This window comes from Triturus cristatus, chromosome 7, assembly GCF_964204655.1.
Source record: "Triturus cristatus chromosome 7, aTriCri1.1, whole genome shotgun sequence".
Classification (NCBI taxonomy): Eukaryota; Metazoa; Chordata; class Amphibia; order Caudata; family Salamandridae; genus Triturus; species Triturus cristatus.
The window spans coordinates 735,967,339-735,979,526 of NC_140590.1; the positions used below are offsets into that span (position 1 = coordinate 735,967,339).

Consider the following 12,188-nt stretch of genomic DNA (forward strand, 5'->3'; position numbering starts at 1 on the left):
GGTGGGAGTGGCACTCTTTTCTAGATCTCACGGTAGGTGGACGCAGCTACAGACAGCTAAGCTGAGTTATTTGAAACGTAATATGTTCGATGTAAAATTGCGTTTACTTTGATTGTAATGCTTGGGAGTTATCATAAGGGCACGTTTTTTAACAGATTCTGCTATTGGGGGAGAGTGACAGTCTTTTGCCGTTCGCATGGTAGGTGCTACGCAGTTATAAACGGGTCACTTGAAGTTTGTTCACCTATTGTAGGCATTACCTCAGGTTGTTATTGGAATAAATTACTTTCGGTTTGTTTTCCAGGTATGCCTCTCTCTGGCCCGTTCCCGGGAACCAACGTGCTTGCACTGCTTTCCATGGGTATGTATAATGCGTTTGCCGCCTCTGTAGTAAAGCATCTTGTCTGTCCCTTATCTAACACTTGTATTTTTACTTTTTTTTTCACAGGGATTCCCCGGTCCGATCCGTCCTTGGGAAGCGTCATGCAAAGATTACTTCAGCCGGTATGTATGCTGGTGTTTGCGGATCTTTAATAAGACATCTTGTCTGATTCGTATTTCACTTACACATTTTTTGGGGGGGTTTTACAGGGACTTCCGCGGGCCTGACTATCCCGGGCAGCATCTTGCTTTAGGAGCTTTACTCTGTAGGTATTAATCTTTTGGCGGGTCTAAGGTAAGGCATCTAAAGGTAAGTCTGTTTACTTATTTTCGTAATTTGCCTGTATTTAGAATGTTTTGTATTCGTAAAGAAGGTTTTAGCTTTACAGCGCATTTGCGGTGAATTCTCTTTGATAAAAACTTTGAACGCGGTCAGACAGGTTGGAGCCGCGTTTCCTTTTGCTGGATCGCTATCTGTCTCATGCATGCTTTCACATTCAATTCGCCAGGAATTCACACCTCCTCGCTAACGATAGCACACACTCTCAGGCAGACATTCCTTTCATCCAAGGAAGACCACCACCCAAACATTAGCATACGGCTAGACAACAACAAGATTTCACACGCGTGCTGTTCGTAAACAAGTGTTACTTCTCTATTGTTATTCATTTAAAGTAACTCCCCTTTCCTCCGGTTTGACTGTACTTAAACTCGAAGAGCAGCCATTCGAAAACATTGCTTGTTTCCAGGTCATCCAGTACGAGCTAAACTATCTCTATTGCGAAAAGGTAAGCCACTTTATTTGTATTGCCGTTTTGTAAATAAAGGCATTGAACGTTTTGTATCGTGTTTTGCTAATGTAAAGTGCTGGTGTTTTACAATGTTAACCTTAGCCAACATGTTTGGCGCTTTTATTGTTAGCAAAGTCCGCTCAGTATCTTGATGCCTTTAAATTTTCAAAACCGCGCTTTTATTTACTATCTGCAACGGGGAAATTGACTAACTTATATTGGCCAGGATTTAGAAGGGGCACGCACCCCATATTACCTTAATGTTTATGCTTTTTCCGGGATTATTATATACATTACGGGACCGCTTCGCCTTCGTTTGGTATCTTGCTCCCTTTAATTGTCAATGCCGCGATTACTTACATTTTAAAAAGAAAAACACTTGCTAATAAATATTTGACGAAATTTGTGAGGACCACGCACACACACCACATTACCTTGCATGCTTTTTGTGTTCGCCGCTATTAATAAATACATTACGGTACCGATTTGCTAGCGTTTCCCGTGTATTGCATACTTAGTGAAGCGCTCTCTGCATAATACACTTTCCCATGCTTTACATTTCAGACTTGCTATTGTTGTCAGGGATCGTACATTTATTAGTTAAAATACAACTTAGAATGCCTTTTGCTTTCGAATCGATGGTTACATTTTTGAGATCATTTATATTAAATACACTTCATTTCTCTTTTCCTCGACCTGAACTGGAACAGCAGCCATTCTAGACATTTCGTGGGTCATCCAGTACGGAGTATACTATCTCTATTGCAAAAAGGTAAGCAACTTCAATTGTATTGCCCTTTTTAAAATAAACTCAACAAACGTTTTCTATCGTGGATTGCTAATGACAAGTACAGGAAATTTCCATTGTTAACCTTTGCAAACATGTTATGCGCTTTATTTATTAGCAAAGTTCGCTGCGTGTCTTTATGGCTTTAAATTTTCAAAGCCGCACTTTTATTTAAAAGCTGCAACGAAAAGATTTACTAGCATATGTTAGGCAGAATTTAGAAGGGACACGCACACACACCACATTACATTAATGTTTTACCTTTCGCCGCGATTTAGATATATATTACGGTACCGGCTCGCCATCGTTTGGTATCTTGCTGACTTTAAGTTTCGAAGCCGCGATTACAATCTTTTGAAAAGAAATCACTTGCTAGGAAAGATTTAACACGATTTATAAGGAGCACGCACGCACACCACATTATTTTGCAGTTTTTAGGTGTTTGCCAGTCTTACTATACACATTACGGTACGCGTGTATTGCATACTTAGTGAGGCGCACACTGCATTACAAACTTTTCCCTGGATTGCATTGCAGACTTGCTCTGTTGTCCGAAATCGTACAATTATTACTTAAAATACAACTTACAATGCATTTGCCTTTCAAATAGATGGCTAGATCTCAGAAGACATTTGAATTAACTCCCTTTTATTTCTCTTTTCCTTGCCCTAAACTGGGAGAGCAGACATTCAAGACATTTCGTGGGTCATCCGGTACCACCAAAACGATCTCTATTGCTATAAGGTAAGCAGCTTCTAATGTATTTCCGTTTACACAATGAACTCACTGAACGTTTTCTGTCGTGTTTGGCTAATGACAAGTGCAGTGGTTTTGCGATCTCAACCTTTGGAAACATGTTAGGCGCTTTGTAGTTACCACAGTGCGCTTCGTATCTGAATGCATTTAAACTTCCGAGCCGCGCTTTTTTGTCAAGTTTGCAATAAAATATTTGGTGAGCGTAGATTGGGAAGAATTTAGAAGGGGCACACATAGACAGCACATAGCCTTGATGTTTTTGGCTTTCGCCAGTATTTCGGTATACATTACGGTACCGCTTCGCCATCGTTGGGTATCCTGCTTATTTTGATTTGTAAGCGTTACGTTTAGATGCCATCATTTTTTTTTTAGTTTAAAACCGAACAGCTTTCAAAACATATTAGTCCTACTTTAACGAATGCACACGCAGTACATTGACTTGCTCTTTTTGCTTGCACCACTAATGCTAGCCTTATTACGGTAACGTTTTGCTTTAGTTTGCCACTTATTTCATCCTCACTGAAACAATCTATGCATAAGATACTTTGACATCGATTGCATTGAAAATTTGCGAATTTTGCCAGTCATCTGCAATTATATGCTAGTATACAAATTTCGCACCCGTGGAATATTAATGCGCTTGATACTGTTTACATGTCTTACGACTGTTTTACTTTTGTTGGCAAAATGTGTTTTGTGATGCGAAACATTTATGTGAAATGTTTTCATGTGCATGCCTCCTTTTGGATCTGACTTTTGGCCTATGATTGCAGTTATGGTGCGCGCATTCTATAGATTTGGCTTTATTTCTATTCGTTTTGCTTGACATTTGAATACATTTACCATCTTCCGGTTGGGATTCTTTGCATATGCTTTCAAGGTGCATTGTTTACGTATAGGTACCGTCTAAAACGTGTCTTTACCTTACTTAAATCTCTAACGCTTCTATGCTAATGTAACCAACTGAAACAAGTGAGTGATGAGGGGGGCGAAAAGGGGGGAAGGGGGTTAACCTTATACTAGCAGTGACATTTTGTCATGTGATGTTTGTTAGACTTTTGGAGGGGGTGGGAGGGGTTTCACAAAGTACGCTAGCGGGACGAGGTATCCTTTTCTAAATTATTTCATCGCTCCTCGAAGGTTACTTAATTTTAGTGTTTGCTGTACAAACATTGACCTTCATGTATGTATTACCCGCAGTAATGCAGATACTACTGTGCAATTGTTTTTGGGGAATCACGTGTTGGAAAAAAATGCATTTTTTCATTCAGAACATATGGTTCATAGCTTAAAAATCTCATGCGCTGTTTGGCAATTAAGTCCTGCATTGACAGTTTTTGGTATACTACATATATATGCTCCTACTGCGCAACACTTTTTATTAACGGCTTAACTATAGACTTTCACACGCACTCCTCATCCAGTTTACAACATGCGTTCTCTGTTACACATTTTATAACATGCACTCTTATGCCTACTTTCTCCTTAATGCCCCTTTCCATTCACTCTCTACATACACACTGCTTGTGTGACTTTGCAAATGTGCCTTGGCGCGTATAACTTAGCACGTGTCGAAATTATGTTGCATGCCCTCTGTTGCACGTGCTCTGTCACACGTTCTCTCATGCACTGATTTTACATACTCTTTACCATACTACCTGTTGCACACATTTTTATGTACATCTCCTCAACATGAACTACAGCTAATGCTTACATCTCTACTGCCTTTATCTTCAATACTAACCTTTAATATTTGTATACTACATAATTTACTCCTCTCGCTACTCCTTTATGTTTATTACACACTTTATCTTCTTTAATCTTCTCTTTGTTTTCCATGATTTTTCATAATTTACAACTAAAAGTTGACAATAGCTAATGATGAGAAAGTGAGCATGCAGGTGAGAACCAATCTGCTAACTCAAATGGTGTGACTGACGTGAGGCTCTGCAAACTTTTTGTACAAGTTTTACCTTTTGCTATTCCTATTTTCAGCAGTAATAGCGCACACTTGCCACCATGCATTTCACATCATGCATTCTCCAAAACACACGCAACACCACACACTCTTTAGCGCACATTGAAATTCACTCTCCTCTATCCACTCTCTACAGCACACTCATTGTGTGACTTAGTGCGTGTAACTTAGTGCATGTAACTTAGCGCGTGTAACTTAGCACGTGTAACTTAGCGCGTGTAACTTTGCGCGTGTAACTTTGCGCGTGTAACTTTGCGCGTGTAACTTTGCACGTGTAACTTAGCGCGTGTAACTTAGCGCGTGTGACGCTCTGTTGCACGCGCTCTGTTGCACGCGCTCTGTTGCACACGCTCTGTTGCACGCGCTCTGTTGCACGCGGTCTGTTGCGTGCGCTTTGTTGCACGCACTGTGTCACACGCTCTCATGCACTATCATTTCACATACTCTTTAGCATACTACTTTTTGTACACATTTTTATATACATCCCCTCAACATGCACCACAGCAAATTTACATCTCTAATGCCTTTATCTTCACTACTATCCTTTATTATTTGTACACTGCATACATTACTCTTGCTCCTGTCGCTACTCCTTTATGTATACTACACTCTGCCTCTTCTTTATACTCCTCTTTGTTTCCCTTGCTTTTCTCATACTTTCAAACTATAAGTTGACAATAGCTGATGATGAGAAAGTGAGCATGCAGGTGAGAACCAATCTGCAAACTCCAATGGTGTTACTTACGTGAGGCTCTGTCAACTTTTTCTGAATTTTTTTCATTTTCCTATCCCTGTTTTCAACAGTAATTGCTCACACTCCACACCATGCATTTTGCACCATGCATTCTCAAAAGCACACTTCACACCACACACTCTTTAGCACACATTCTCATTTACACTCTTTTATCCACTCACTACAGTACTCTTATTGGGTAACTTACCACATGTGGCTTAGCGCAGGTAACTTAGCGCATGGAACTTAGCGCATATGACAGCATGGTGCATATACTCTGTAGCACGCAGTTTAGTTACAGCCTCTATGGCACTCTCTGTACTACCAGCTCTTTACCACAGGCTCTCTGCCACACACTGTATGCCACACACTTTTCTACATGCTATCTTTTGGCAGGCGCTTTCACATACTACCTACTGTACACATTGTAATACACATCTCCTCTACATGCTGCATAGCTAATGCTTCCAACTACTACCTTTATTATCCTCCTATCCTTTACTATCAGTCAAACACTACACACACTACTTTTACTGCTCAACTACTTTTTCATGTATACTACATACTGTCTCTTCTTTATTCTCACCTTTTTTTCCCCTTCTTTTTGAACACTTTCAGCCTATTTGTCAAAAAAAACCAATAAACAAAGTGAGCATGCACGTGACAACCAATCTGCATAATGCAATGGTGTTACTTATGTAACGCACTGTCAACTTTGTGGGCAACTATTTTCTTTAGCTAGCTCAGTGTTTTCACCATTAATAGACTATTTATTTATGCGCACTCTTTCCTGCACCCTCTTTCTCGCGCCCTCTTTCTCGCGCACTTTTTCCCGCGCCCTCTTTCCCGCGCCCTCTTTCCCGCGCCCTCTTTCCCGCACCCTCTTTCCCGCACCCTCTTTCCCGCACCCTCTTTCCCGCACCCTCTTTCCCGCACCCTCTTTCCCGCACCCTCTTTCCCGCACCCTCTTTCCCGCACCCTCTTCCCCACGCCCTCTTCCACACGTACTCTCAATACACATACTTTACTGCACAGCATTTTTAGCGCACCTCTTAAACATCGTAGCTAATGCTAGCTTTTTTTAATAGATGCATAGCCCAAACAGCACCATACATTTGGGGAAAGTGCTCCATGTAGGCATCTCCACCGTAGCACCCCAGAACGATGAAGCCCTGTAAACAAACAAAGATACACAGTTAGTTACAAAACATACAATATGCCTTACCTAAGTCCCGCAAACAACACCATACTTACAAAGGAAAAGCCTCCCTGCATGCCGCCGCACTGGAACGACCCTCACTGCTGAAGACCTGTAACGAAACAGAAAAAATAAATGAGTTACTTACAATATGCCTTACCTAAGTCCCACAAACAGCACCATACTTACCGAGGAAAGCACTCCCTGCACGCTGCTGCACCGGAATGACCCACGCCGCTTAAGCTCGAGAAACAAAAAGTTAGATAAAAAGCAAGCAAACAACCAAACAGCAAAAATACATAGCACATTGCTTGCGATACTGCTTCAGGAAGAATTTGCCTCACAGCCATAAACATAAGCCGGAAAAGGGCAAAGATAAAATAGAAGAAACATGCCCACCAGCAAATATGGGTCCGGCTGGCCAAAAGAGAAAAGTTGCAAAAAAAGACACCCATGATTCTGAAGAGCGTGGGGCAGGTTGAGGGAAACTTCCTCAACAAAAGCTTGCTATGGGAAAGGGGAGAGAAAAGAGTTGGGCCAAAAAAAGCAATACATAGATGGCTGTGCACAATCAAATAATGTATTATTGCTTTTAAAGAAATGAGCAAAATTGGAAGTTTGCATGGAGTACTTAAATTCACGATTGAATGAAGCAGTGTGTATGTGTAGGTTTGTGTAAATGCCTGTGTGACATCGTGAAAATGTGAATATAAACCACATTTGGCATTAGCTGTTGATGGGGAAGTAAGCATGCACATGCAAAACAATCGGAAAACTCGAATGGTGTTAATAACATGAGGCGCTGGCAACTTTTACGTTAGAGCAGTTGAATTTATTAGATAGCAATATAGTTTAGTTTTCTACAAACAGTCTTGCGTTTGCACTGTTTACCATACAATCTTTAACATGCACTCTTTAACATGCTATATTTTACAGAATACAATTTAAAGCGCACTTTTTTAGACACCTCCTCTACATATATCATACTTAATGCCTACATTTAGACTACTGTTGGTCGTTAGACGCGCCTCTTTTTAATCCTTTTTTTGGGGAACTTTCAAGCTATATGCTGCCAAATTTTAAGAATGAAGAAGTGAACATACAAGTAAAGTATTTGGCAAACCTCAATAGTGTTACTTACATTAAACACTCAACACTACCAGGGGATTTGGACTTTGCCTATGTCAATTTTTCCAGCAATAATATACTTTACTCCTCTACAAACACTCTTTTGCACGCACACTGTTGCACGCGCTCTGTTGCACGCATTCTGCTGCACGCACTTTGTTGCATGCACTCTGTTGCATGCACTTCTTAAATGCTCTCTGCCACACGCTCTATCATGCACTATGCTTTTACATACTTTTTACCATACTACCTGTTGCACACATTTTTAAGTACATCTCCTCAACATACACCACAGATAATGCTTACATCACTACTGACCTTTATCCTCAACACTATCCTTTACACTTTCCTACGCGCTGTCTTTTGGCATGCACTTTAACATACTACCTACTGTGCAAATTGTAATACACATCTCCTCTACATGCACCCTAGCTAATGCTTACAATTCTACTACCTTTATTATCCTCCTATCCTTTACTATCAGGCAAACACTACACACACTACTCTTACTGCTCTTTCTACTCCATGTATACTACATACTGTCTCTTCTTTATTCTCACTTTATTTTCCCCTACATTTTTGACACTTTCAGCCTATTTGTTGGCAATAACTAATGATGAGAAAATGAGCATGCACATGACAACCAATCTGCACAATGCAATGATGTTACTTATGTAAGGCACTGTCAACTTTTTGGGAAAGTTGTTCCTTTAGATAGCTCAGTGTTTTCACCATTAATAGACTATTTCTTTATGCACCCTCTTCCCCGCCCCCTCTTCCCCGCGCCCTCTTTCCCCGCGCCCTCTTTCCCCGCGCCCTCTTTCCCCGCCCCCTCTTTCCCCGCGCCCTCTTTCCCCGCGCCCTCTTTCCCCGCGTCCTCTTTCCCCGCGCCCTCTTTCCCCGCGCCCTCTTTCCCCGCGCCCTCTTTCCACGCGTCCTCTTTCCTTTGCCATGCGCTCTGTTGCATGCATGCTGTTGCATGCGCTCTATTGCACGCGCTCTGTTGCACACACTCTGTTGCATGCACTTCTTAAATGCTCTCTGCCACACACACTCTCATGCACTATGATTATACATAATCTTTACCATACTACCTGTTCTACACATTTTTATGTACATCTTCACAACATGCACCAGAGCTAATGCTTACATCTCCGTCTTTATCCTCACTACTATCCTTTAAAATTGTACTGTACAAACATTACTCTTACTCCTCTCGCTACTCCTTGACGTATGACACACTGCCTCTTCTTTACTCTCCTCTTTGTTTTCCTGGCTTTTTCAAACTTTAAACCTTTAAGTTGACAATAGCTGATGATGAGAAAGTGAGCATGCAGGTGAGAACCAATCTGCAAACTCCAATGGGGTTACTTACGTGAGGCTCTGTCAACTTTTTCTCAAAGTTTTTCAGTTTCCTATCCCTGTTTTCAACTATAATAGCACACACTGCCCACAATGCTTTTTACACCATGCATTCTCTATTACACATTCTGTACCACACACTCTTTAGCACACATTCTCATTCACAATCTCTTCCATCTACTCTTTACAGCACACACATTCTGTGACTTCACACATGTGGCATGACACGTGTTACTTTGCGCCTCTGCCTTAGCCCCTGTACCTTAGCGCATGCGCCAATATGTTGTATAATTCCGTGCTGCAGACTACCATGGGATGAATTATGTGAAGCACTGACAACTTTTCTTGCCTTTGTTTTTGTACCGTACGGTTTGTCTTTTTTAATGAAACTATTTAAATATTTTACTCTAAGAAAAACACTCTACTACTCTTTTCTTCACATTCTGCTACACATTCTCGATGTACACTTTTTTGGCTACACATTGTCTACACTATACTACATTTCACAACACTTTTTCTACCATACTCCACAGAAACGTTACACTACAAACCATCTCCGTATTATTACATCTGTATTGCTCTTTGGAATACAATTTCTACTTCTGTTTTCCCTCTATTACATCTACCAACTTTATGAGCCATGCAAAAATTTCTTAATTTCGTTACTATTGACAACTTACTGTGTTAAATCAACATTAATACTTGTTTTTATTCTTCCATAGATAACTGTGAGAAGTTGCGCATTCTTTTTCAAGGCATCAAGGTGAAAGTATCTTAATTTATTGTTGATACACCAGCCTATGTTGAAAACAAATCAGTTGGGATCATTAGAATATATATATATTTTTTTAGACGCATACTCATTGTTTTCAGCATGCATAACCTCTGTTAGCGATAGCTATAGGCTGTTGAGAAAGTCTAGTGCTTACAAATCCGTAAATATCATTCACAGGCTATTTAAGAAACACTGAGCTTTGCTTAAAGCACAACATTCATGGAAACACTACAAGCGTATAGAAACACACACCAAATGCATGCTTAGAAAACACTTCTATTCATTTTAAAATCCTATGCATATAGCATAAATTTAATACAGTATACATCTAACCTATCTCACACAAATTAGTTTGCTGAACAGCATCTATTTATTACTTACTGTTATTAGCAGCACAAGGGAAGTTGCATGAACCTTGTATAGCTATACAAATAAATAGTAACTACTCAGAAAAGTTAGAAGGTGTATATAAATTTTAATATATGCTAGTTAGCATTATACTTGTATAGAAGCATACAGATATATAGTCCATACAAGAAACTTACAACACTAAAATACAGCATCAAAAGAACGCTACAATACAAACCTATAATAGGTAGTTTAATACCGGCAGTTTATTTAAACAATATTTTTGTGTCACTATTAATATCATGGAAATACTGCAGGCAGCTTATCATCAAGGGCATAACAAATTTTCTCCTACTTCGCGGGGCAAACAATGTTTGCCAAACAGCACATTCGCAATCATACACAATAGCTACAAACCTGCTAATACATGGACTGTAGAAGATTTACATGCCATTATGGACTTAGGGGATGCTTTATATATAGATATGCATTCCATAAATCAAGAACAGCTTATGCATCCTGATGATTTACCAAATTATATCCAACACAATGACACTATCTATTCGCTTAAGCTTAAACAACCTTCTTATGGGGATATACTGAAACAGTTTGACCCATCTTCGCCAAATATGCAAACAGTATTGAGAGCTGCACTCAATTTGCATTGCGGTGTTTTACTTTGCATGGATATGTATGTTATAGCTATTATGCACAGTGAAAATTCATACTTTGTATTTGACTCGCATAGCCGTGACACCACAGGAATGCCTCACCCAAATGGGACATGTATTACCATACAAATAGCATTTGAAGGGCTTATACAGTACATAACAAATCTGGGATATAGTCTAAAGCGACCCAATAGTAATTACTTACCATATGAATTAACTCCAATAGATATAATTACAATTAAAAAAGATTCACTACATAAGGCAATGCTCATAGCAGAAAAAAATGCAAGTGCCATATTACACAAGCATATTTATGTGCATTCTACTAAAGCATGTACAGATTTATTCACACACACATTAAAAACTCGCATAGAAAATGAAAGAGATTGCCTCCAAAGATCAAAGGCAGGTACTCTTCAGCCATCAGCATCATTAGCTACTGATCAGCATATTCCCCCCTCAAAAAATTGCATTGTGCCTATAACAACTGCACAACTGACGCTACCTACCTGCACTAGCATAGATACAACAGAATATGCAAGTACCTCACATAATACTGTGACATACGCAAATATACTTAGAAATACACTTAGACACAACACAAGAGTCACGAGTTGTGATACAAAAAACATACATACACAAAACATCACAGGCTCAACAAGTGATTTGCATAATAACGCATATATACAAAGCTCCCATCCTACAAACAAACCTAACACTCAGAGTAACAAAATACTTAGCCCAAAAAGTAACACCAATACTATATTGTCCAAAATGCATATTAACATCAAGAACAACATAGAACAAACTTTTTGTCCACAAACACAACAACATATAAATGTCGTAAATAGTACAGACAAACAGCAAACACAAACAAATCTTACACTACCATCAAAGTGTACACAATCTATACAAAATAGTCTATTTGCTATTCTACATAACTACTGTAAACCCGCACATAGTTGGGATAGTCAAGACTTGCAATCTATTATGGGACTTGGAAATGCACTATATATTGAAATGCAGTCTCTTAATAAAGAAAATTGTATGCAGCCACAATATTTACCCAATTACATAGAGCACAATAGCATTATATATGCAATTAAGCAAAAAAAGAGCATAACGATGGAGGAGAAGCAAACAGAAATGCAAAATGCAAGGCTTTTGAGAACCCTTACTTCAATGCATTTTAACAATGGTATATTGATTTGTTTTAATGCATACACTATTTCAATATTCAAAACGATTCATGCATACTTTGTATTTAATTCAAATAGCCA

General features: G+C 39.5%; 1 long non-coding RNA gene across 1 annotated transcript; it reads left to right on the plus strand.

The window, feature by feature from the left end:
• The first annotated feature begins 255 nt into the window (after window positions 1–255).
• On the plus strand, window positions 256–618 carry LOC146810444 (uncharacterized). Its single transcript, XR_014965688.1, has 3 exons — window positions 256–361; window positions 449–504; window positions 592–618. It is a non-coding gene; the product is annotated as an uncharacterized LOC146810444 (long non-coding RNA).
• The last annotated feature ends 11,570 nt before the right edge of the window (window positions 619–12,188 follow it).